The sequence below is a fragment of the Magnolia sinica genome, chromosome 9, assembly GCF_029962835.1.
Source record: "Magnolia sinica isolate HGM2019 chromosome 9, MsV1, whole genome shotgun sequence".
Lineage (NCBI taxonomy): Eukaryota > Viridiplantae > Streptophyta > Magnoliopsida > Magnoliales > Magnoliaceae > Magnolia > Magnolia sinica.
This window is the reverse complement of record NC_080581.1, coordinates 85,859,648-85,883,128: the sequence shown is the minus strand read 5'-3', so window position 1 is coordinate 85,883,128 and position 23,481 is coordinate 85,859,648. Positions and strand designations below refer to the sequence as shown.

At 41.7% G+C, this 23,481-nt stretch overlaps 1 protein-coding gene and 1 pseudogene across 1 annotated transcript in view; both read left to right on the top strand.

Annotated features, from left to right (window-relative positions):
* The window catches only part of LOC131255935 (uncharacterized membrane protein At3g27390-like), a 99,818-nt pseudogene that overhangs the window by 45,936 nt on the left and 30,401 nt on the right, over positions 1-23,481 (top strand).
* LOC131255932 (disease resistance protein RPM1-like) overlaps positions 18,786-23,481 on the top strand; it is a 35,097-nt gene continuing 30,401 nt past the window's right edge. The window contains exon 1 of the mRNA XM_058256895.1: positions 18,786-18,948. The gene's annotated coding sequence lies outside the window, so the exon portion shown is untranslated. The remainder of the gene's footprint in view (positions 18,949-23,481) is intronic.

The window sequence follows — 23,481 nt, the reverse complement described above, 5'->3', positions numbered from 1 at the left end:
TGTATGATACTTGATTAAAACTATTAAAGCTCGTTGCTTGACTCAGCAGCAGTACATGTGGGTCCCACTTTCAGAATTCTAAGTTGTACATCTAGCGGGCCATGCCTAATGGTTCCCATTGGTGCTTGCTGATGGATGATTACAGCCAGCGGTGATATTTCCAATAATCTCTGAGCAATCTTCTGATATTTATGTATGCTCGCCGGACCTGGGTGGAAAGAGTACTTATGGAATTCTGTTTGAAAGCTTAAGAAGTACACAATCTGTATAACTTGAAGACATGGGAAGATGCAATTAAAATAGCCTTTGTGGGAGATAAAAGGTTTGGTTTTGTAACAATCTCATGACATCCAGCATGGTTTCTCCAATCATCTTGCTTTTAACAGTTTGAAATCGTTGGCGGAAAGGAAAAACATGGTTTCTTGAACGATCCGAGCGAGAAGGAATTGACGGGCTGAGATGTATAGCCTCCAACGGTTCAGATTAGTGGAGAATTCCCCTCCTGATTAACGGAGCCAAGATGCTCCGATTTCGAATCTCCCATTCGTGTCAAACAGTGGTTTGTAATTGTTCTCGTGTTCACGCACGTGAGTGTAAACGTGTACAGATCACATAGGTTGATCGGATTTGAACTCCGAAAATGGTGGACGTTCTAGATCATCTTTCCGTTCATTTTGGTGGGCTTGGACCTATCTAACGGTCATTCGTCAATTCGAAACCCAATTACAGTATAAATTAACTGTTTTTTTTTTTTTTTTTTAAACTGTTTTTTTTTTTTTTTTTTAAATTTTTTTGCGTTCCACAAGGGACCAGATGGATGATCCAAGCCGTCCAATGCGTGTCTCAGCCATGTATTGGTCCAGTGGAATTACCTGGAGTGGGTCAAACTCCTTGTGTACTACACGTCGTGTACTTTCATCTGTTCATTGTGATTTATATGCTTTTAACGGTCAGAATGCCCTCAGATTGATCCAGATTGTTTCATTGACTGTCTAATGTGTTTTTAGGAGAGTCTAAGTGGATTTGGACGGTCAGTTTCAAAATTTGACGGTCTGATCAATGTGAATTAGCATCAAATATTCCTAGGGCTAGTTGTGGGTGATGGACGGTGGATCTTACGATCTGTCCCTAAGACTGATAATGTATGGTTGAATTATTGCAATGAGATGCCGTAAAAAGTTGTCTTCTTCAGGGTTCCCAAATTTTAGCATGTGGAGGTTACATTGGCTTACAAGCTGACACTAAAATAATAATAATAATAAACAAAACAGAGTTAGCAAAAAATTTCTCATGGATTCTTGAAACCTGAGTTTCATAAATAATTGGAGCGTTACATTAATGGTAGGTATTCAATCATTGTTTCATGTGGTGTGGTCCACTTAAGATTTGGATCTACTTTATTTTTTTATCATGCCTAAAGTTAGCTATCATATGATTTGGATCTACTTTATTATTATTAATTTTTTATTATGCCCTAGAGTGAGTTATTATAATGGATGGATGACCTAGATGTAAGGGTGCAACATGTGATCTAATTGGACCTTTGAAAGTGTGATCACGTAGTGATGTATGGGAAATAAATTAAGCACTGATATGAAAAGAAAATACCTTGCCATGGACCTACGAATATATGTATATTATATATGATATAGTCTTGATAATCAACAAGTTAAGCAGCACAGTCACACTAGCGTGAAAAGTTGTTTAGATGATGATTATATAAAGATTGTTGTTGATGTCTTAAATTTGAAAACTACAAGCCTGTCAATGCCATCGATAGGCAGCTCGATGCCATCGGAAAAATTCAAAAAATCTATATTTTCTTTATTTTCTTGCTATAATATTTTGGTGTTTTTTTGATGCCATCAAAGGAATAAAATGTCATCAACAACTTGTTGATGCCATTGAAGTCCCATCAAAGGTGCCGTCGAGCGCGTGCACAAAATTACGTAAGTGCGGGATTTGTTTTCGATTATGATTCTCATAGAGGCTATATATATGGGTGTAATTAGGATATGAGGACAAGATAAAGGTGTTCTAGGTTTTCTAAATTCATTCTTAAGGGTTTCAAGGGCATAGCTTGGGCTTAAGGAAGGATATTCAAGGCTTTTTCAGATCGGTAATTGCCAATCTTTTGTAATTTTCTACTTTCATGGTGCATTATTGTCGCTTTGTGTTGTAATTTTTTCCCCTCGGAGTTTTTCTACGTTAAATTCGTATTTGTGAGTGGCTTATGTGGTCTCCCAACAAATATAACATCCATTTATCAAATTAGGGACCTACATCTTTAATTCAATGTGGACTCTTTAAAAACTTGCAGGGCCAGGGTCACATACATGCATAGTTGAAATCATACATGCTCTTCTACGAGGGAGAAGAAAAAAAGTGCCGGGAAGAATCTGCATCCATGGTTTGCTAGAGTACATTACCATGTGTAGCAATAAGATATGTTGGGGTGCTATAGCTTGGATCATGGTCTTTTCAATGGTCTAAACCATTCATATGATGGGCCTTATGGTCTATGGAATGCTTCAAAAATAAATCCAATCAAAATATAAGTGGACCACATTGCTTGAATTTGGAAGGTTGAGCACGCTTTCACACTGCTTCATATGGTGTTGCCAATGTGAGTTTTTTTATCAGTATGAATTTTAGTGTGTCCCATCTTCATGATGGGCCTCATTAGATTCACAGTTTGGATATACACAACTATTACCGTGGACACAAAAATATACCCCTGGCCATATTTTTACTGCTAATAAACACTCGTTCACTTCTTTCATTCTTTCATACATTGTAAAGCATTCACATTTTCATCCAAGGTGAGGCCCATTGATCCGACCATTGAAAGATCAAGCCAGGTCGGAAAGACTAAAACCTATGTATATCCAATAGCAATAGGCTGGGCAATATATTCAAACAACATTAATGAGGGTCCAATATTTTAATGGATGGAGGTGTTTCCATGGTCACCATCTGCAAGACTTTTTACGCTGGTACGGATGACTAAATTGACGGAATGGTCGGACGTGCATAACACGCTTGTTGACTCCTTTGCTTCTCTTTTCATGTGGCATGCCTGTCGGGGGAAGGACTTTTAAGTCTTATGTTCACACCAGACATTCGGTTTCCGGTAACTGTATCATGCTCAGACCTTAGTGGCCAAATAGCAACCATAGGATTAAATCTAGAGTTGAGATAAACCGTTCAAAGCAATTACTAAAATCATTCAAACTTTGACTCATGGATTTTCTGATGACCCATTAAAACTTTGCCTTTTAGTGTTCCGAATTCATATTCATATACATTCATTTGTATTCGTACACAATATTTACCTTCAACAAAATTTTCTTAGGTTGGATTAAATCAAGCACTAACATGATCAGGCAAATTTGGTGGACCCTGTAGATGTGAAACAGACATGGCAGTGGACCTTGCAAAGCTTTTGGTTGTAGAACCACTTAAGATGTAGTGCATGTCACCGTCCATTTTGATAAATGAAGGTCTTTTCATGGCCACAATCTGCATAGCTTTTTACGCTGGCGTGAGTAAATTGATAGGATGGTTGGGGTGGATGACTCACTGATTGATTCGATTGACTCACTTTGCACATTGGAGGTAGGGAAGAAGGTGAGGTTGAGCACTGTCTTCCTCGGGGGGTAACTATCTCAAATCTACGGAACTTCTCTGGACTTTTCACAAAGATTTCTCGAATCCACAGGAAAAGAAACAAGAAAATATAAATAAATTCTATAAAATTCAAAATTTGATTGATGAATGTAAAAAAAAACAAGTTCACAATGCTTTAAGGGATACTAAGCTATGAGAGAAGTTTCGGAATCAAACTACAACTAAAACTCCTAAAAATCGCAACTTACTATAAATAGTAAACTACTATTTATAAACGGTCGTGATGTCTACCAGTGCACATGGTTTTCAGCCAAAAATAGTAAGTGTTCTATTTGGCCAATCCATGATGTTCTCCTAAGTATTCTAAGCACTTTTCATGCTGGGTGCAACTCCTAAAGCCCAATAGATGAAGATTCATACTCAAACTAAAACTTACTATTTATAGTAAAAACGGAATTAAAATAGGGAAATGATTGTCGATTTGATGGTATTTCAAAAATCCAGCTTACACAACCCGACATAGAGGGGTTGGGTGGCTAAAGTAGCTCGTTCTATCCCAAAATCATATATTTTACATCTGATAACTCATTCCTGTTTGTGAGAAACATTAAGTATTGACAGTCCGAATCATCTTATCTCCGATCAGGCCTCTTCTGACCCATCCTAGCCATGAAATTATCCATGACCCGCTCTACATCAGTCCCCTCCACTTCAAAAGAACTCGGTTAGGTCCGCGACGTTAAAAGTCCATGAGATCTCCATGTCGTTCGGAAGATCAACTACATAAGCATTGTCATTGATCTTTCAGAGGATCGGTACCGGTCTAATCTTTTTGTTCTTTAATTTGTTGTAAGTCCCGGTTGGAAATCTCTCATTGCGTAGATAGACAACTTGATCTCTTACCTCGAACACCTTTTGTCACCGATGCTTGTAGGCTTGTCCCTTGTACTTGTCGTTCGAGACGTGTAACTTGGCTTCGACCTCCGCATGAATGCCTATGATCTGGTCTGTCATGTGTTCCACTGCAATGCTCATGCCTGGGAGGTTGGGTAGAGGGACAAAGTCAAGTATGTGGTGAGGCACTTGGCCGTAAATAACTTGGAACGGGGACTTTCCAGTCGAGCGGTTCACCATGTTGTTGAATGCAAACTCTACTTGAGACAAGGCTAAATCTCATTGCTTCGTCTTTTCTCTTGACTTGATGTATATGAGACCCATTGTTGAGGCCCATGTGATGCGGCCCACTTAATGTATATGAGGCCCATTATGATGTATTTGAGGCCCATCAGTAAAGCCCAATGTAATGTTTACATATGTCATATGTGAGGAGGCCCATTGTGATGTAATTGGGGCCTATTCGGTGAGGCCCAATATGATGAATATGAGGCCCATGAGTGAGGCCCAATGTGATGCATTTGTGGCCCATGAGTGAGTCCATGGGCCCCATTATATTTTAGGTTATATGTGGGTCACTCCTTGGGAGCAATGTTGGTTAAATGTCTGCATTGAAGGGCAATGATGGTTAAATGACCAAATTGTGTATAACACCCCATACCATTGGTACACGGGTGTTACCTTTTAAATCCACATCAACTTAAATCAGATTGGAATAATTAATTGACTCGAACATGACTTATGCAGTACGGGACTTCCAAGCACCACTAAGGGCCACACATCGGAGGCCCCAGTAGCTGGAACGCACCCCATGACAATTTAGAAGGTAATCTTGCCTAGGCATCTCAAATCAAAATAGTTCCAACCCAATTAATTATAGTGATAGGCAGTGAATCAATCTTCGAGGGCTAGTAAATAGCCAACCAGGCGCCCATTTTGCTCTAAAACCCCATTAAACTATTGAGAATTGGTGCCGAATCAATCCAACCATCGAATCAGCAGTCATGGGGCTAAATGGGGTCTGGGGCAAGTGGTACGGCCCACCTGGGCCTTGAGTCTGCCAAAAATAGGGCCAATACACCCCCATCACTACTTATAAGGTATCTTAATGGATCAGATTTATCAGGACCATCTCGGTAGAACTCATGTGCATGTGCATCCCATGCACTTGTACACGAAGTGCACTAAAACTGCCAGCCCGGTCAAAGGAGCATTGACCGAACCTTTTGCAAAAAAAATCAGAAAACGACATTCTCTCGCTTCCTCTTTGTTTAAACCGACAGTGTTCAAGCCACTAAGTGGCCCACCATGGCCACTTTCCAAGCCATCCGGGCCATTCAACCTCTTCATAGGGCTCACACGATCAAAACCGTATAGCCTCCTGGGTTTTGGCAAATGGACAAGGGAGATAGCGTGCAACTGTTTGAATTGTTTCACGTAGCATGTGTTAGCAGGTGGGGCCCATCTGGGGCCACATGATCTGCCCGTGATCGCCCTGGCCCACAAAGCCTACAGTCTCAACCGTCCATCACCAAAGGAAGGCGGTGCTCCTTTCTTTCCGGAATTGGCCACGCAAAGCTCTGCAAGAGGAAAACAGAGAGAAAGCTTTCCTCTCTGGGAAAGACAAGGCTGGTGAAATCTCAGTCGTCCGACCGTAGGGGCATTCTCAGCCGTTCCCTTCTCCCTCTCCCCCTCTATATAAAGGACCCTGTGGACCTAGGGATACGCGCTGAGAGAGAGAGAAAGAGAGAGAGGAAGTAGGTTGGTGCCGGTTACCCTGTTGCAACTCGACCCAGTCGAGTCGGTAGTAGCCATCCGGACCAGGTAATGAACCACCTTCCATTTATTTTTCCAACTGTTTATACTTTAGCCGTCTTTCGGACTGGGAGCGGACCCAAATCATGGCCAGAGATAAGTTGAAAGCAGCCAACTAATGGCTGTATTTCAGACTGAAGTTGGCTGTGCGAACCGGAGTCAAGCCAACTGATGGCTATGTTTTCGGTTCAAAACAGAGGTCGGAACCATGCCAATCAATGGCTAGTTTTCGAGCCAAACACTAGTGAAAACAGGAACCCTGCTGTAAGCTCGAACTAGGCCAAACAATGGCCAGAGTTCGGACTAAATCCAGTGCCATTAATGGCCCGTGGTTGGCATCTGAAGTAGGTCAAGCAATGGCCCTGTTTTAGATTAACAAAAGACCAAATGATGGCCAGATTTCGAACAGCAGCAACCCGACCAGGAATGCTGTGAAAGCCAACCCCAACCGAGTCATGTTAGGCGCTGGGAGTCGATGGTCTACAATGTCGTTTCGGGCCTAAGCCAAGCCAATTAATGGCTGAAGCCTGGGTTGGAAGTCTGGCAGGGAATGGTCCCTGATAGCAGCTGAAGGTGGGGTTTGACAGGAGTTCTGTTTTTGAGCTAAAAACGGGTCGGATTCGGTCTCAAACTGGGATAGCTCGTGAGCAGGGAGTTGGTCCAAGATATGAACTGAAACCAACTCCGATGGGCCATGATCAAGGGTCGGGATCGGACCCCCAAGCAGGACTGGTACGATCAGAAGCCTGGGACGCTGTTGCTGCCGCTGTTGAGCTGTGTCAGCTGGACTGGGAGCAGACCCTGTTGGGCCAGGTGCAGCACAACTGATGGGCCACACCACGTGCGACAGTGGGCCCCACGATAGCCTCAGGTGGGCTGCACCAGAGCTTGTAGCTCAGTGGGCTGCACCGTGTAACTGTTGCTGGGCCACACCTTGTGCAGCTGGTGGGCCACACCTGGCGAAGGTGGGCCCTGAAAAATAGCAGTGGGCCTCAAACATCAAGTGGGCTGCACGTTTTGGGCCATTCCATACGGCAGCAGAGTCCCTGGACTCAATGTTAATACACATTACATCTATGTGGGCAAGTTTTGGATGAAGTTGATACACACACACACACACACACACATGTCATGTTTGTAGGATGGGCCCTACGTGGGACCCACGTGCTGGTGAAGCCTACCATGGGCATGTGTTGGATCCAGACCGTCCAAGGTCTAGACGTGGCCCACCCTATCATGTTTATTCTAATCCACTCCGCCCACCTGTTATGATTTGCGGGAGGCAGCTTGGCTAGAAACTTTGGCAGGTGTACCTCACATCCTACCTGGGACCCACTAGGTGCTCATCTTTGTATATATATAATGTATGTGATTTATAGATATATACTATGTAATATATATAATGTATACATATATACCATGTGATACACATATAATGTATATAATGTATACATATATACTATGTGACGAGCTCATCCATATGGCGGTGGACCACGTATGTGGACCTCACCATGATATAAATGTTTATCTGCATGGTCTGTGCAGTGGATCCCACCAATTAGATAACTATATATTAACGTCGGGAGGCCACCTTTGGGCCCACTTTGATAGGTCAGGTCAGGCCCGAGTTGAGCCCACTCATTGGGACAAGTGTTGTTGGGCTTAGACTCCTCTCAAATGAGAGCCAGACCATCATGATTTGGGCCATTCAACCAACCATTGGTGTTCTAGAACTTTAGGACTTATCAGCTAATGCAAGGGATTTCTCTAGGGATCTGTTCAAGTGACATGGTGGCGCTAGCTTCTCAAGAGAACTCATACCAAGGGATGTCCTATAACATATCTGGTGATGATTTCCTCCCCTTAAGCTTTCCCTTCCTAACTAGACTAAGAATGGTAGTTTTATAAATTTTAAACAGCTAGCTAGACTCATGATAAATTCGGTGTGGAAATGGACCACATTTACTTGACTTGTCTCAATTAACAAAATGATTCACATGCTTACTATTGTTTAGACTCTTGGTTATGTACATTGAACTGCTTAGGTGGATAATCTAACCATTCATGCCATGTATCTTATGATTAACCCAATTATTGTGACTTAATGAAGCATATGTACTGTTTCCTCATTTCCTATTCATGATAAGATCTATTTTGCTATTATGATGATGTGACACACCTATTGTTGGAATCTCTCCATGGGAAGTCCTAGAAAAGGAGAGTCCGTGCTTGGGGTGTAACTCGACTAGTTGTGACGTAAGTAGACCCCTAACATGGAGGTTATTTGATTGACCCCATGTTGGTGAGTACTACACACACCCTAAGGCGGTAGCCTCATGGGCTGGGGATGGTGGTCATGGGACACTATGCCCGAGCCATCGGCCTACGCTGGGCAATGTGCTCCTCGTAGTGACTGTGAGCTCATTTAAGTTGGCTAAGTGTAATTGGACTAATGATGTATGCATCGCATTCGGGGGATGACGGGTGACTAATTCTGGATGCTGTAGCTCGTGCCTAATAGGATTTAGTTGGGGTATCATTTTGCTAGCTCTCAAACCATCGACTATCGACCCACCTTTGGTGGTTTGGCACTATGCATGTACTATGTACTTTTGCTAGTGACCGACAATATTTCATGGGATTTACCCACAAGCCAGATGAATAAGCATCCCTCCCTAGTTGATGTGCACTCATACATCCATGCATTTAATAAGACAGCATCATGTGTTATTTTGTATGCTATATTGTTTTATGCTATATCTTGTCTAGGGTGGCGGTGTGTAATCTTGATGAGAAATCACATTGATTTGGCCACTCATTCATCAATGTTCAACCATATAGAGGACGTAGGTACAGGAGCCGATGAGTACGCAGCAGATTTGGAGGTGGTGGCGGTCGAAGAGGAGCTCTATGATGAGGAACCGCAGCAGAAGGCGACCGCCTATTTTGGGCTGAACTAGTAGATTAGTCCTTTACTTTATTTCAACACATTTGAAAACTTTAGAAGCTTGAGGTTATGTAATTGGCCCCCAGCTGAGTGGGCCAAAATATTGTTCCCATTTTTGGATCACATCTATTTTATGTTTTATTTTTGATATTTGCACTTTAATTTACTTCTTGGTTATCATTATCATTAGTTAACTCCTAAGTTTTTGGAAAGCGAGTCGCGTACTTGAGTTTTGAAAACCGGGGCATTACAAGTTGGTATCAAAGTTGAGTATGAGATAGCCTGGTTGTGGGACAAACATATGAACCTTAAGAGACTAACTTAGGCAAAACTTAGAAACTTTCCCTTAGAAAAATAGCTAGGATGAATGAACATAGAAACAAAAATACTTAGGCCCCCTTGGAAAATGCAACCTAAAGATGCTAATCGAAGGATGAACTCTCTCGTCATTGGCAAAATCTCTGACCCTTGTAATGCTTCATGCTGGCTAGGAACTGTTCTTCTCCCTTCTATTCCTGAACCACAAAAATCTAACCTTGGAAGAAGCTATGCCACCAGTAACGCGATCACGTTAGACCAACATGGTCGACATCCACCCCATCCTGTCGACGGAATGCCAGCGGGAACGCAGCCTGGTCTACACGCCAGGCCTTCTGCTTGGAGTAGCAAACGAGGACACGTGGTCTGAGGTGGTAGGAGACTCTCCCTCCCCTCGGATAGTCACTTCTAGGATGCCCTTGCAGTACTTTGGGCAGCGAACCCCTTCGGCCAAGCCCTCAGAGGATGTACACGCAGATCCGCCAACGGGAGCAGCAGCCTTTGCAGCATTTATGCAGATGGCTGCCACTGTGCAACAATAACAGGGCATGTTCATGCGACAACAGTAGGACATGCACACGCTAATGATGGAATCCTTGAGGGGCAAGGACCGTGGGGAGGCGTCTCGGGAAAGCTATAGCAGGGGTGCAAATATCTTTGGGCGGTTTCAAAAGCTTCGGCCACTGACATTTGAAGGGGCATCAGACCCAGTGCAAGCAGAGCACTGGTTGGCAAGGATTTTCAAAATAATGTGACCCCTGGAATGTTCCGATTCGCGGATGGTGAGCTTGGCCACATACTTGTTAGAAGGAGAGGTGCAGCGAAGTGTTCCAGCCACCTACTCCTGGACATAGGCTGGATTCAAGATAAAATTCCTAGAAAAGTATTTCCTGCGGTCATGCCGCAATGAGAAGATTGCACAATTTTTACGGTTGGAGCAGGGGAGCCTTACAGTTGCCATGTACGAGGCCCGGTTCGACGAACTCTCTCGGTATGTGCCTAAAGCCTTGGAGGATGTCGAATACAAATTGCGGAAGTTGAAAGAGGGACTTAGGCTGGGGATCCAGTTGCGGCTATACGCCTAGGATTTTGAGGACTTCGTGGTGGACAAGGCGATGCGGGTAGAGAGAGATTTTGAGCGCACCATTCGCACCCGCCTTCCAGCATGAGACGCCCCGGTCAGGGCGAGGCAGGCACTTCCTGCTCTGCCCATCCCTGCAAGAAGATCTAGATCGCTATTTGCGCGAGTGCCACCTTTGCCTCCTGGTGGGGGCTGCGGTTGCTGTGGAAAGGCAAACCACAACATCCAGAATTACTTTCAGAGGATGCGGGATCAGGGTATTCCGCCCCAAGGAAAATGACCCCAGCAGAACCAGGCGGCAGCTAGAGCAGCGCATAGGCCTCAACAGCCTAGATAGGGGCCCCCGGCCCAACAGAGGGCTCCCCCGACACGAGTATATGCTGTTGCTGCTATCGAGGTTAAGCAGGACCCCTTGCAGACTATCCATGGTACTGCCCACATTAACGGTACTCCTATACTTACTTTATTTGATTCTAGTACAACTTTATCTTTTATTGATTCTGCTATTGTATCTAGACTAGCATTGAACACCACTAGGATGCATGTCCCCTTAGTCGTAGCATCCCCTATGAGAAAGTTTGTGGAAACAGATAAAGCATGTAGGGCATGTCCCATCACTCTCGCAAACCGCGAGGTTGCCGTGGCCCTAATGTTCATGCCCATCAGACAATTTGACATCATCCTTGGGATGGACTAGCTTACATTGGTGTAAACAGAATAAGAAAATAGAAATAAACTATAAAATTCAAAATTTGATTAATGAATGAAATAAATGAGTTTACAGCCCTTTAAATAGGGATACCAAGCTATGAAAGAAGTTTTAAAATCAAACTACAACTTAACCTCATAGAATTCGCAACTTACTATAAATAGTAAACTTATTATTTATAGACAGTCATGATGTCTACTAGTGCGCAAGGTTTCCGGCCAATAATAGTAAGTGTCCTATTTGGCCGAACTACGCTCTTCTCCTAATTATTCTAAGCACTTTTCATGTTGGGCGCAACTCCTATAGCCCAACGAATGAGCATTATAATCAAACTAAAACTTTTTTTCCTATACACACACACACATCCCCACACACTCACACCGCAGTGGGATTTCACCACCTATGGATACTCGAACCCTTGACCGGGTGTTGCCCACTAACTAACCAACCATGTCTGTTAACCATGTATGATCACGCCTGTTTGAACCTAAGACACCATATGCCCACATAGTGCTCACTGGTAACAGTTGTTATGTGATCCATAAGTCTCGGGAGCCGGACATGGTGGTCGAATGAGACACTATTTTCGAGATGTCGGCCTACATTGGGGTGACGAGCCTCCCCTTAGTGACCGTGAGAAATCTAGGGTACAAACTTGTCTCGTGAGCCGGCATGGTGGAATGGGACACTATGCTCGAGTTGTCGGCCTACACTGGGGTGACGAACCTCCCTATAGTGACCGCGAGTAAGTATCATGCCTTACCTTTGGAATTATTAATTTATGAGATAGATAGATGATACCTAAATTCGGATCATGGATCACAGGCTTATCCGCTACGTCCGCCTTGGGTCAAGTGATCTGAATAAGGTCATTGATTAAATGGAGGTGTTTCAGCTTCCCCAATCTTACTAGATGAACGGACATAATTAAATACTCGGCTAACATGAATATTCATGGTATTGCATTAGCATAGATTGCAACTCAGCAGTCGAGGTTGCATTGAGGGAGTGTTGGGCATTGCGAACGTAAGATTGTGTCACTCAAGAGAGTGTTGGATGGCGAGGGCATGCATCATATCACAATAACATGCATACACATTAATAAGAGTAGCTAAGAACTGTGTACTGGATGTTTTTCATTAATTACGCCTATGGAATTGATAATATGTGTAACTTATTGCTGATGGAAACTACTGAGTTGATCACTCAATCCCACTCTGGGACAGTATTTTAAAACACTAACCAGGCAATATTATCGATGTAGGTACTATCGAGATTTTAAATGAATAAGCTTAGAGTGGCTTGCACCACCGACGTTGTGTTTTAGAGGATTGGACCGAATTGAAAACTATATTTTACAATTTTGAAATTGTATATATTGTTCAATTGTAGTCTTGTACTCTTGATAAACATATTTTACTTGTTGGTCGATTTACTTGCGTTAAAATTTACGTTTATCCCAGAGTACTTCACATAGTCTAATTTAATTCTATGAATTTCTCAAATGCTAGGTGAAATAAACTATAGAACCCCGCTTCTACAAAGCATAAGTGAATATCGGTAGTCTATTATCTACTTGACCCCCGAAATCCAGGTCGTTACAAAAGGGGACATGCGTGGGTGGAGAGGCTTGTACCATTAGTTGCACTGAGATAAATTTGGTATTTGGCCTTGATTACATGGATGTGCCAGAGCATAAAAAGGTGAAATTACTAGCATTCAAATTAAAATCTGGTGCTACTAAATGGTAGGAGAAATTTCAACTCTCATGTACCAAATAGAACAAGGATCACATCTCATTATGGACACTGATAAGACGCCTTCTTTGATCACAATTCATCCCTAGTGATTACGAGCATGTATTGTTCCAGCAATACCAAAACTGCTAGTAGGGGAATCGGACCATCACATATTATACCAAAAAATTTCAGCGGTTGACAACATAGAATGATTTGTTAGAGATTGAATTGCAGAAGGTAACATGATTCATAGGCGGTTTACAATCGATAATAAAGGACCGGGTTCAGATGCACTTGGTTGGGACCATAGATGAAGCGGTTTAGCTGGCGGGTATGGCAGAAACGTAGCTTGTAAGAGTCTCTACTTGGCCTTATTCTTCGACTCGGCCCCCATGATAGGTCCCATGCAGGATTCAACATTGGTAAAAGGAAAGGAACCAGTAGGAGGACGTCATCAACTTCCTACAACTGCAAACCGTGACACGAGGAGCGGTCCATCTAAGCCTTAATGTTGACATCCCACAACAGCAAATCTGATTGTAGGATTCCAAATCCTTATGGTCACCCAAGGCTGAACAATTATTACCATTGTGGCTAACCGGACCACTTATCAAACACCTACCATCAAATTCTTATCCAACCCAATTATGAATCAAGTATTAAAGCCATTCATTACCTGGTTTGTGGTACTATATTTTGATAACATTCTGATATATAGACAACGAGATTAAGCACATAGAATATCTCAGGCAGGTGCTACGAGTTTTGACAATTAATAAGTTGTACCTCAACTTGAAAAGGTGTAGATTTTTTAATGGATAACCAGTTGCGTTGCACCGTCAATGGCAAGGTCTGTGATGTGATCATAGACAGTGATGGTAGCGAGAACATTGTCTCGAAAGTGATGGTGGACAAGTTGCTTCTACCTGCGACAAAACATCATTCTCCTTACTCAATTGATTGGATTAAAAGGGTGAACGAGACCAGGGTAACTGAACAATGCATTGTCTCGTTTTCAATTGGTAAAACTTAAAAAGATCAGATACCTTGTGACGTGGTAGACATGAAAGCATGACATATGTTACTCGGTCGACCATGACAATCAGATCGTGATGCGACCCACCGAGGACGAGACAATGTTTACGTCTTCGTTAAGGATGGTCGAAAGATAATCATTGCCCCTATGGCACCAGAGAAACACCCCAAAGCTTCTAAAGTGAAGGGGAACTCCCTCTTAACCATTCGAGATTTCGTGGAGGAATCCAAGGAAGTCGACAAGTAATCGAAACCCTTAGACATTCCTCCAAGTTTAAGGCCTTTCCTGAACGAATTTAAAGAAGTCTGGCTTGATGATTTACTCGAAGAATTGCCCCCATGAGGGACATCCAACATCACATAGGCCTTGTTGTTGGGGCTAGCTTGCCCAACCGACCTCTCTATCGGGTGAGTCAGAAAGAATATCTAATCTTGTAAGCACAAGTGAAGGAACGGATCCATACTAGTCAAGTCAAGGAGAGAAAGAGTCAAGTCAAGGAGATCTTGAGTACATGCATTCTTTCAACTTAAGAGCCTAATGCAAAGTATAATGAAGAGTTTAATAAACATCAATGCTAAAAAATATTTGAGTACCATGAGCGAAGTCCATTGGATAACTCGAGGTTGAGTTTTTTCCAAGTGGAGAGGTCTAATGTAGGACATGGCACCGATACACTCCTAGCATAGATGGGCCAAAAGAAAGTGAACCATAAATTTGGCATAAATTTTGATCCGAGTATCGTTACGGGGTGCACCTAATCAAGTATCATGAATAGAAGTAGGATGAGAACTCGAGGACGATTTCATTTGAAGTGGAGAGGACTGATGTGGCGAGGGTCGTGGACACTTTCATGTCCAAGATGGACCAGAGAAGGCACGATCAAAGGCAAAGGTGATCCAAACCATCAGAACGTTATAATAGGCATATCTCACAAACCGAAATGAGTTACTCGACGTACCATATATGATTTTGGGGTATGAGAAGATACTTTAGCCAACCAACTCGGCCAAAGCTAGGTTGCCCATGCCAAATTCACAAGATTCCATTAGATCGACGGTCAAAAATCCATTTTTTTTTCCATTTTTACTATTTATAGTAAGTTTTAGTTTGATTATAACTCTTCATCCTTTGAGCTTTAGGAGTCGTAGGGGTCCTACGACCAGTCGTAGCCTCAGCTCGACTAGTCGTAGTTACACAGATTCGTTTCCAAATCTGATGCGGACTGCGGATATTTGAGTCGGTCTTTTGCAAGGTGTGAAAGGAAGTTGCATAAACTATAAATAGGGGTCCCTGGGGCTTTTCTAGAGGATGGGGAAATAATTCTAAAGCTTTCTAAAGGGGTTCTAGGGAAATCAAAGGGTGTAGCAAGGGTGAGATTCGAGGTTGTTCGAATCGGGTAAGTCCTCTCTCTTGTAAGTTTCTTTTCATAGTGGATTTCTGTCGCTTTGTGCCGTGGTTTTTTCCCGCAAGGGTTTTCCACGTTAAAACTTTGTGTTCTTCTGTGATTGCTTGTTACTATTGAATTGCTATCCTAGATCTAGATCTGTGTGATTCCATAGTACAAATCCCCAACAAGTGGTATCAGAGCAATCGTTGGGGCACAACAGTTGTAAATTAATAAACATCCATTCAAACTTTTTAAGTCTAAACATGAGATATAATAACTCAACATGAAAAGTGTTTAGAAAAATTAGGAGAATAACGTGGTTAAGCCACATAGGACACTTACTATAAATAGTAAATTTACTATTTATAGTAAGTTACGAATTTTAGGAAGTGTTAGTAGTTTTTTATTTCCGAAACTTCTTCCAAGGCTTAGTGTTCCTATTTAAAGGGTTGTAGACACATTTATTTCAATCATCAATCAATTTACGAATTTTCATGAATATTATTTTTATTTTCTTATTTTTTCCTCGTGGATTCGAGAAGTCTCTGTGAGGAGTCCAGAGAAGTTTCATGGACTCGTAGTAGTTATCCCTGAGGAAGACGGTGATCGACCCATCCCTGGGTCAATGAGCTACCATGTAAAATCACAACTATTGGATGGCATATGAATATCATTGTGGACCTTGGGATGGTTTCAATGTTGGGCATTTCCATCCCAACTGTCTTATGCAGTGTAGTAAACTTGATTTTTTGATCCGCCTAATGTTCCTGAGCTGGGGAAACTGATGAATGGAGAAGATTTCTTACCGACATCTCAGTGGGCCCCCTATAGGAACTTCCCTTAGGCAGGGCACAGACAACTTGTGTCCCAAGCATTAGGCCATCCTACTCGTGAGTTGGGCAACAGACCATCGGCTATCCATTCCCTACCATTAATCAGTGAAGATCTGTTATGAATTATAGCATAGCCGTGTAATCAAATATGGACAGTTTATCAGGCCCAAGAATCAGACGCGTCTGCTCATCTTGGAGGATAATGGTATGAGAAAAATAAGAGGCTGAGTCCAAGGAAGTTTCGCAGTGTATATGTGGGTCCAGGGTTGGTTTATCCAGAATATCAATTTAGCTGGGCAACACCATGTGAATATATATATATATATATATATATATATATATATATATATATATATATATATATATATATATATATATATGGTTAATTCTAGTCTTTCCATTATTGTTATATAAATGTTGATTGGTGTCTTAAATCTATAAATCTACATGTTTGTCGATGACAGCTCGATGCCATCGAGCAGACTTCGATGCCATTGTAGGCTACTCGATACCATTGGAAAAATCTGAAAAATTCATGTTTAGTCGCTAGAACGTTTTAATGTTTAATTCGATGCCATCGAAGTGATATCGAAATGTCATCGAACGATCATGCAGAGTTACACAGAGTTGCATAAATGTGGAATTATTTCTTATTCTAATTGCGATTCTGATAAAGGCTATATATATGTGTGTGTAATTGGGATTTGGAAAGAATACAGAGGAGTTCTAGGTTTTCTAATTCATTCCAAAGGGGTTCAAGGGCTTGTAAGGGAGATTCGAGGCTTAATTAAATCAAGTAATCTCCATCTCTTATAATTTCTTCTTTCATAGTACATTATTGTCGCTTCGTGCGGTAGTTTTTTTTTCCCGAAAGTGTTTTTCCACATTAAAATCAGATTGTTTGTGTTTGAACTCGAATATGCGATCAGAATACTTTGCTTGATTTATCTTTGTATGCTTCCGTAGTCGCCCAACAATAAATACATGAAGAAATGCACCGGGCAGTCCAAATTCAATGGAGAAAAGGAAGAAGATTTGATGGTACGGATAAATCAACCATCAGATCTATGGCTTACATAAATGAACCATGCATTGGCCCCGCGTGAAAAGATTAGGTGCCAAACAAGGAAGTTCCAAGTTCCCAGCAAACAGGAAAATTTCTTCATTGTTTTAGTACATTTGTCCCAACTAATGTGTTGATCAGCCTAATTGTGGGATGGGTCATCGAAATGCCAAGCCCATCTGATGTATGGCTCAGATGCTCAACACAGTTGCCAGTTTCGATGTGCCCAGCTGCAGCCGCATTGACTGATACTGATGTGTGGCTTGGGGTTTTATGTACAGCCATTCACTGTCCTTACTTTCTCCTCCAGTGAATGGCCATATGTAGTAGGCCCTACCATGGATGTGCCACATCTGGAAGATCCGCATTAATCAAGAGATCCTTACAAATTTGAAATTCACAAAATCCCTAGATCACCGTCCACAGGATTTTGATTCATACCTTCATTATTTGTCATCGGCCCGATGAGAACCTGACTTTAATACCAATTGACGCGAGGATGAACGTGATGAGGATAACTACTCCGAATCCACGGAGCTTCTCTGGACTCCTCACGAGGAAAGAATTCACGAGGAAAGAAAGCGAAAAATAGAAATAAATTCTAATAAATTCAAAATTGATTAATTGATGAATAAAAATGAGTTTACAACCCTTTAAATAGGGCTAGCAAGCAATGGGAAAGAAATTAGAATCAAACTACAACTCAAACTCTTAGAATCATGACTTACTATAAATAGTAAACTTACTATTTATAGACGGTCGTGATGTCTACTAGTGTGAGGTTTTCGGCCAAAAATAGTAAGTGTTCTATTTGGCTTCACCAAACCATTCTCCTAATTATTCTAAGCTCTTTTCACGTTGGGCGCAACTCCTAAAGCCCGACGGATGGAGAGTTATAATCAAACTAAAACTTACTATTTATAGTAAAAGCGAAATTAAAACACGGAAACGACCAGTCAATCCAGGGGTTTTTCGCAATTCAGGGCTGCGCAACCCGGCGTATGGGTGGCTAAACTTGCTCGTTTTACCCCAAAATCATATATTTTACATCGGATAACTCATTCCAGGTTGCAAATACGCCTGATTTAAGGTTCGATGGTGCGGATCACTTTTGTCATCGAGCCTTTTCTGATCCAACTTGGCCATGTAATTGTCCGCGACCCGCTCTACATCAATATACCGTAGGATCAGAGATGTGAATAGTTCCATCTGCTCCAGTAGTAGATAGGCGAGCCGTTGGAGCGTCAATCTTCTGCTTTGTAAAGGTTCCAAACATCGTGTAGACCGTCAGATCTTGAGGGCTCACCTTCCGCGCTTCCCAACAGAATCTCATTCGATACTGTGCAGCCGCCATCACTCTTAAATAGTATAGCCTATCCTCCTCTAGTCAACAAAGACTTTGTTCGTATACTTGCACTGAATTGCTGCAGCAGCTCCTACTTTCTGGTGCATTTTCTCCTTCCTCTGAACGGCGCAAAGCTAGACAAAATTCAGAGGTAAGCACTATCATTATTGTCTTTTTATTCTATGTTTTTTTATATAGGAAGGTGCTAGATAGCTTCACCTCCAAGGTAATACATATATTGTTTTATAAGCTAATTAATCGCTAAGTAGGATAATAACTATCAGATCTGTGTCGTCCATCAGCTGAAACATCAATTTTCACCATAGATCCTAGAAATCAGTTAAATCAAAGACTTAGTTAGGCCATACCATAGGGAATGGTGTAAAATCATTCCTAAAACCCCTAAAATCACATGGTTTGGCCACATTAATTTTGGAATGTTCTGATTTTCAGAAAATACATTTATCCTGATATTATATTCACAATCACTGCATCATCATCCTTTGGATTGCATTACTTCTAATTTTTTTTTTTTTTTTTTTTTTTTATTTTTTTTTTTTTTAGTGCTGTTGAACACAAATATCCAACCCTTGATTATGTCCGATGGTGACGAGCATGACCTTCTCGTCATCTGCCCATTGTTAGCCAATCTATAAATCCTTAGATTTCTAGCCTCCTTGGAATTCAGGTATCTCCTCTTCATTCTGGCCATAAAAGTTGCTAAAAATCCAAATTAAGCTGAACTACTCAAATAACTCATAGGTACATGCACATATTCTTCACACATCATGCCTTCATGCAATGCCAGTCCTCATCTTGTTGCCTGATGCACACAACATCCTCAGTTTGACCCTCGACTACGTGATTATGTTCTTGGCACCATAGACACGGCCTCACCCATGTCAGGCATGGTGATAGTTGCACAAGTTTGAATGATGGTGAAGGGCTGGTTGAGATTGATGAGGTGCACCTCTAGAACACTAATGAGAGGAAATGGGAAAATATGAGTTATTCCTTGTCCTATCCTATAGACTAACCTAACCATTGTTCTCTTCTCCTTTCCTCAGGGAGGCCGGATCCAATACAAATGATTAAAGGATATCATTAACATAAACATGCAATTTTATTTGGTGCAATTAACCTAATCACAAGGCTACAGAGGGTAGGCAGGACCTATAGATTGGACATGAGGTAGATGTCTGCTGGATGTTTGAGATCGAGGTGCATTTATGCCACTGGATCCTCACTCTCTCCGGTATCAATTTGCTCTTCATTCTCTGAAGCAGCTTGTGTCATCGTTATACTCTACCTGAGTCAACATCATACTCGGATAGTGATGCAGGGGAGGACATGTTGGGGTTGAGCACCGTCCTCCTCAAAGGGACAACTGTTCCCAATCTGCGGAACTTCTCTCTAGACTCCTCACAAAGATACCTCGAATCCGCGATAAAAAGAAGAAAATATAAAATAATTTCTATAAAATTTTAAATTAATTGATGATCGGAATAAACGAGTTTACAACTTACTATTTATAAACGGACCTGATTTCTACTAGTGCACATAGTTTTCGGCCAAAAATAGTTAAGTATCTTAATTAGCAAAAACATGATATTACCGTAATTTTTCTAAGCACTTTTTGTGTTCAACACAACTCTTAAATCCCAACATACAAAGAGTCATAGTTAGGCTAAAACTTACTAAAAATAATAAAAACGAAAATAAATTGAGAATTAGACTGTTAGTATGATGGAATCTCGCCAATTCGGATGTCAATAACTTATTCTAGTTTGCTATATATATTCGTTTTTAAGTTCTGACGGTCCAGATCACCTCCCTATATATCCGATCGGACCTTTTCTTATACATGTTGGCATGAAATTATACGCCACCTGCTCTACATCGTATATCCCCACCACTCGGTTGATCTCCATTATCCTATGCCCTTCCGTGCTCTTGGTTGCGTGGTTGTAATTCCAGCGCACTAGTTTTTTAGAACACAGGAAGCCGACAAACATCTTATCCAAGGAAAGGGACCCGTTATCTTCGTCGTATTGTTAAGATTGCATTGCACTAACTACAGGACATAACTTTGAAGTCTATGCCCCCGCCCGCTGGCAGGAGTTTTGAGTGACTACCATGATGTATGGGTCTTATACATCCATACAGTCCATCTATTTTTTCTTATCATTTTAATAAATAATTCCAAAAAATAGGCAGATCCAAAGCTCAAGTGGACCACACCACAAGAAGCAGCGGTAACAATGATTCTCACTGTTGAAACTTTTCCAGGGCCCACCGTGATGTTCATTTTCCATGCAACCTACCTATAAAGTTACAAAAACTTCTGTGGCCCTAAGAAATTTTGAACGGAAAAGGATTAATCCCCATTGTATAGTCCACATATCTCTTGGATCTACCTCAATTTTGGTATTGTATCCGAAAATAATATGAAAAACTGGATAAACCGTGTGGATAGGACCCATACATCACGGTGGCCACTCAAAGCACCTGCCCGTTCCCAGCAGACGGAGGGATAGGATGCAATCCGCATACAGGAAGAAAAGGTTAGTGTCTTTAATAATTAAAGGTTAGTGGGCCATTTGATTGTTGGATCTGCCTCATTTTTGTTTTAATGCCTTTAAATAATCTGAGAAAAGGGATAGACGGTTTGGATGTACAGATACATCACGGTGGGCCCACACACAGAACTGCCCGTTCGGAGCTAGGGACGGGCGGCGGTAGTACGCAATCCGCGTCCTTAAAATTCATAGATGCTTTGCACAGTGGTTTGTTTGTTGGTTTTTTTTTTTTTTATTAAAAAGGTATATTTAATAAGAAGTATAACAGAGACGTTAAACGGAAGCGGTCTGCGTGCTGAGTAACTCAATATGGTAAGCGTATTGGGTAAAGCCTATGGAGCCACCATCATTCATGCATTGTATCAACTCCATCCATCTCTTTTATCATCTAATTTTAAGGTTTTACAACAAAAATTAATCATATCCAAAGATCAAGTGGACCACACCATGTGAAACAGTGTGAATTGAATTCTACTGTTGAAAAGTTGTTGGGGGCCCATAGAAGTTTTATATCAAGATGATATTTGTTTTTTCCATTCATCCATGTCTTTGTGATCTTATGAACAGTTTGGATGAAAAATAAACATCATTGGGGGCTTAGAAACATTTCAATGGTGAAAATCAATACTTCCACTGTTTCCTTTGGTATGGTCTACTTGAGCTTTTGATATACTTCAGTTTTGGGCTCAACCCTAAAATGATCTGAAAAAGCGGACACATGAATTCACAGTGGGCCCAATAGAGTTTACTCAGTACGATGAGACTCGGTACGCAATCCGATTTCACGTGTCTAACAGGGACGCGGATTTCCTATCAAAGCCTTTTGCAGTGAGATCCTGCACAAGGATTTCGGATGGGCCCATTGTGAAGTTCGTCTTAAATCGAACCTGTTAATCCATTTTTAGATATCATTTTTATGACATAATACCAAAACTGATGAAGGTCAAATATTGCATATCGGACCTAGTTTTAGCCGATTTTACGTATATGATAATCTTAATGGAGTATTTTAATTGTATTTTTGTTGAAGGATGAAATCAGGGTTTGATTGAAAAAGAATATTAAAAGCATGGATTTGACACTTTAAAGTCATCGGAGCAGGGGACAGACTCCAGAAGACCAAGAGCGACGAAAGTATGCGAGGAAATCAAGTCATTCATGTTAAAGAGGCCTAAACAATCATCGAGAATGCAAGATCACGGGGTTCGCCATTCGATTGGCTCGAAACTTCATATATGGCACGAGGACCATAAATTAAGTACACGTCAAAATTTAGCCCTTGGATCGGTGTGGAAGTGAGCGATGGATAAGATCGAGACAATTACCATTAAGAAAGCATCTTGGGCATCCTTGAGATATCAAACCGATGGAAAGAACACGAAAAATGGTGGATATTTGCCAAATTTCACTTCTTTTGGATGGTGCGGTAGGGAGAAACGAACACGTTTTAGAAGGCAGAGTGGCAATTCTGTAAATATAATGAAATCCATATGCATGCATGCACCTAACTTAGAAGAGGCTTGCTTCAACGATGGGTAGTGACTCATCACATATGGATTGTGTGGCACCTAGTATTCGGATCTACTTCATACTTTGACTCATGGCTTACATATAACTAAGAAGAGGATGAACGGGGTAGATCTATACCATCCATCAGTGGGCCCCACCTATTTTTGTACAAAACACCCAAATAGTGCCAAAAACGTCCCGTGACGGACGTGCTTTCGATTGGGTTTTGACAATGGGCCCCATTCATCATCCTTTTTCATGATCCGTCCATCGAGTCCTAGCCCATGAACAAGACTGGGTGGACAATTTCAGAAGCGGCGAGCATCGGTTTTAGTTGAACATGGAGCGAGCAGCGTGAAGAAAAGTTATGTGGCCCACATCGAAACGGATCTAAATCACCCCTATCCAACTGGTTTTTCGAGGGGAATCCAGTGGACGAACTGGATTTTCTATGTGACACTAACCATGGGTCCCACCAAACGTAGCAGAGCATGCTTGTGCAAGCTCTATTGCGCGAGCCTTGTTTCACAGACCGGATCTGACAATCTAGGTGGGCCACCATCACGGTCCGTATGATAAATCTAAACCGTACATTG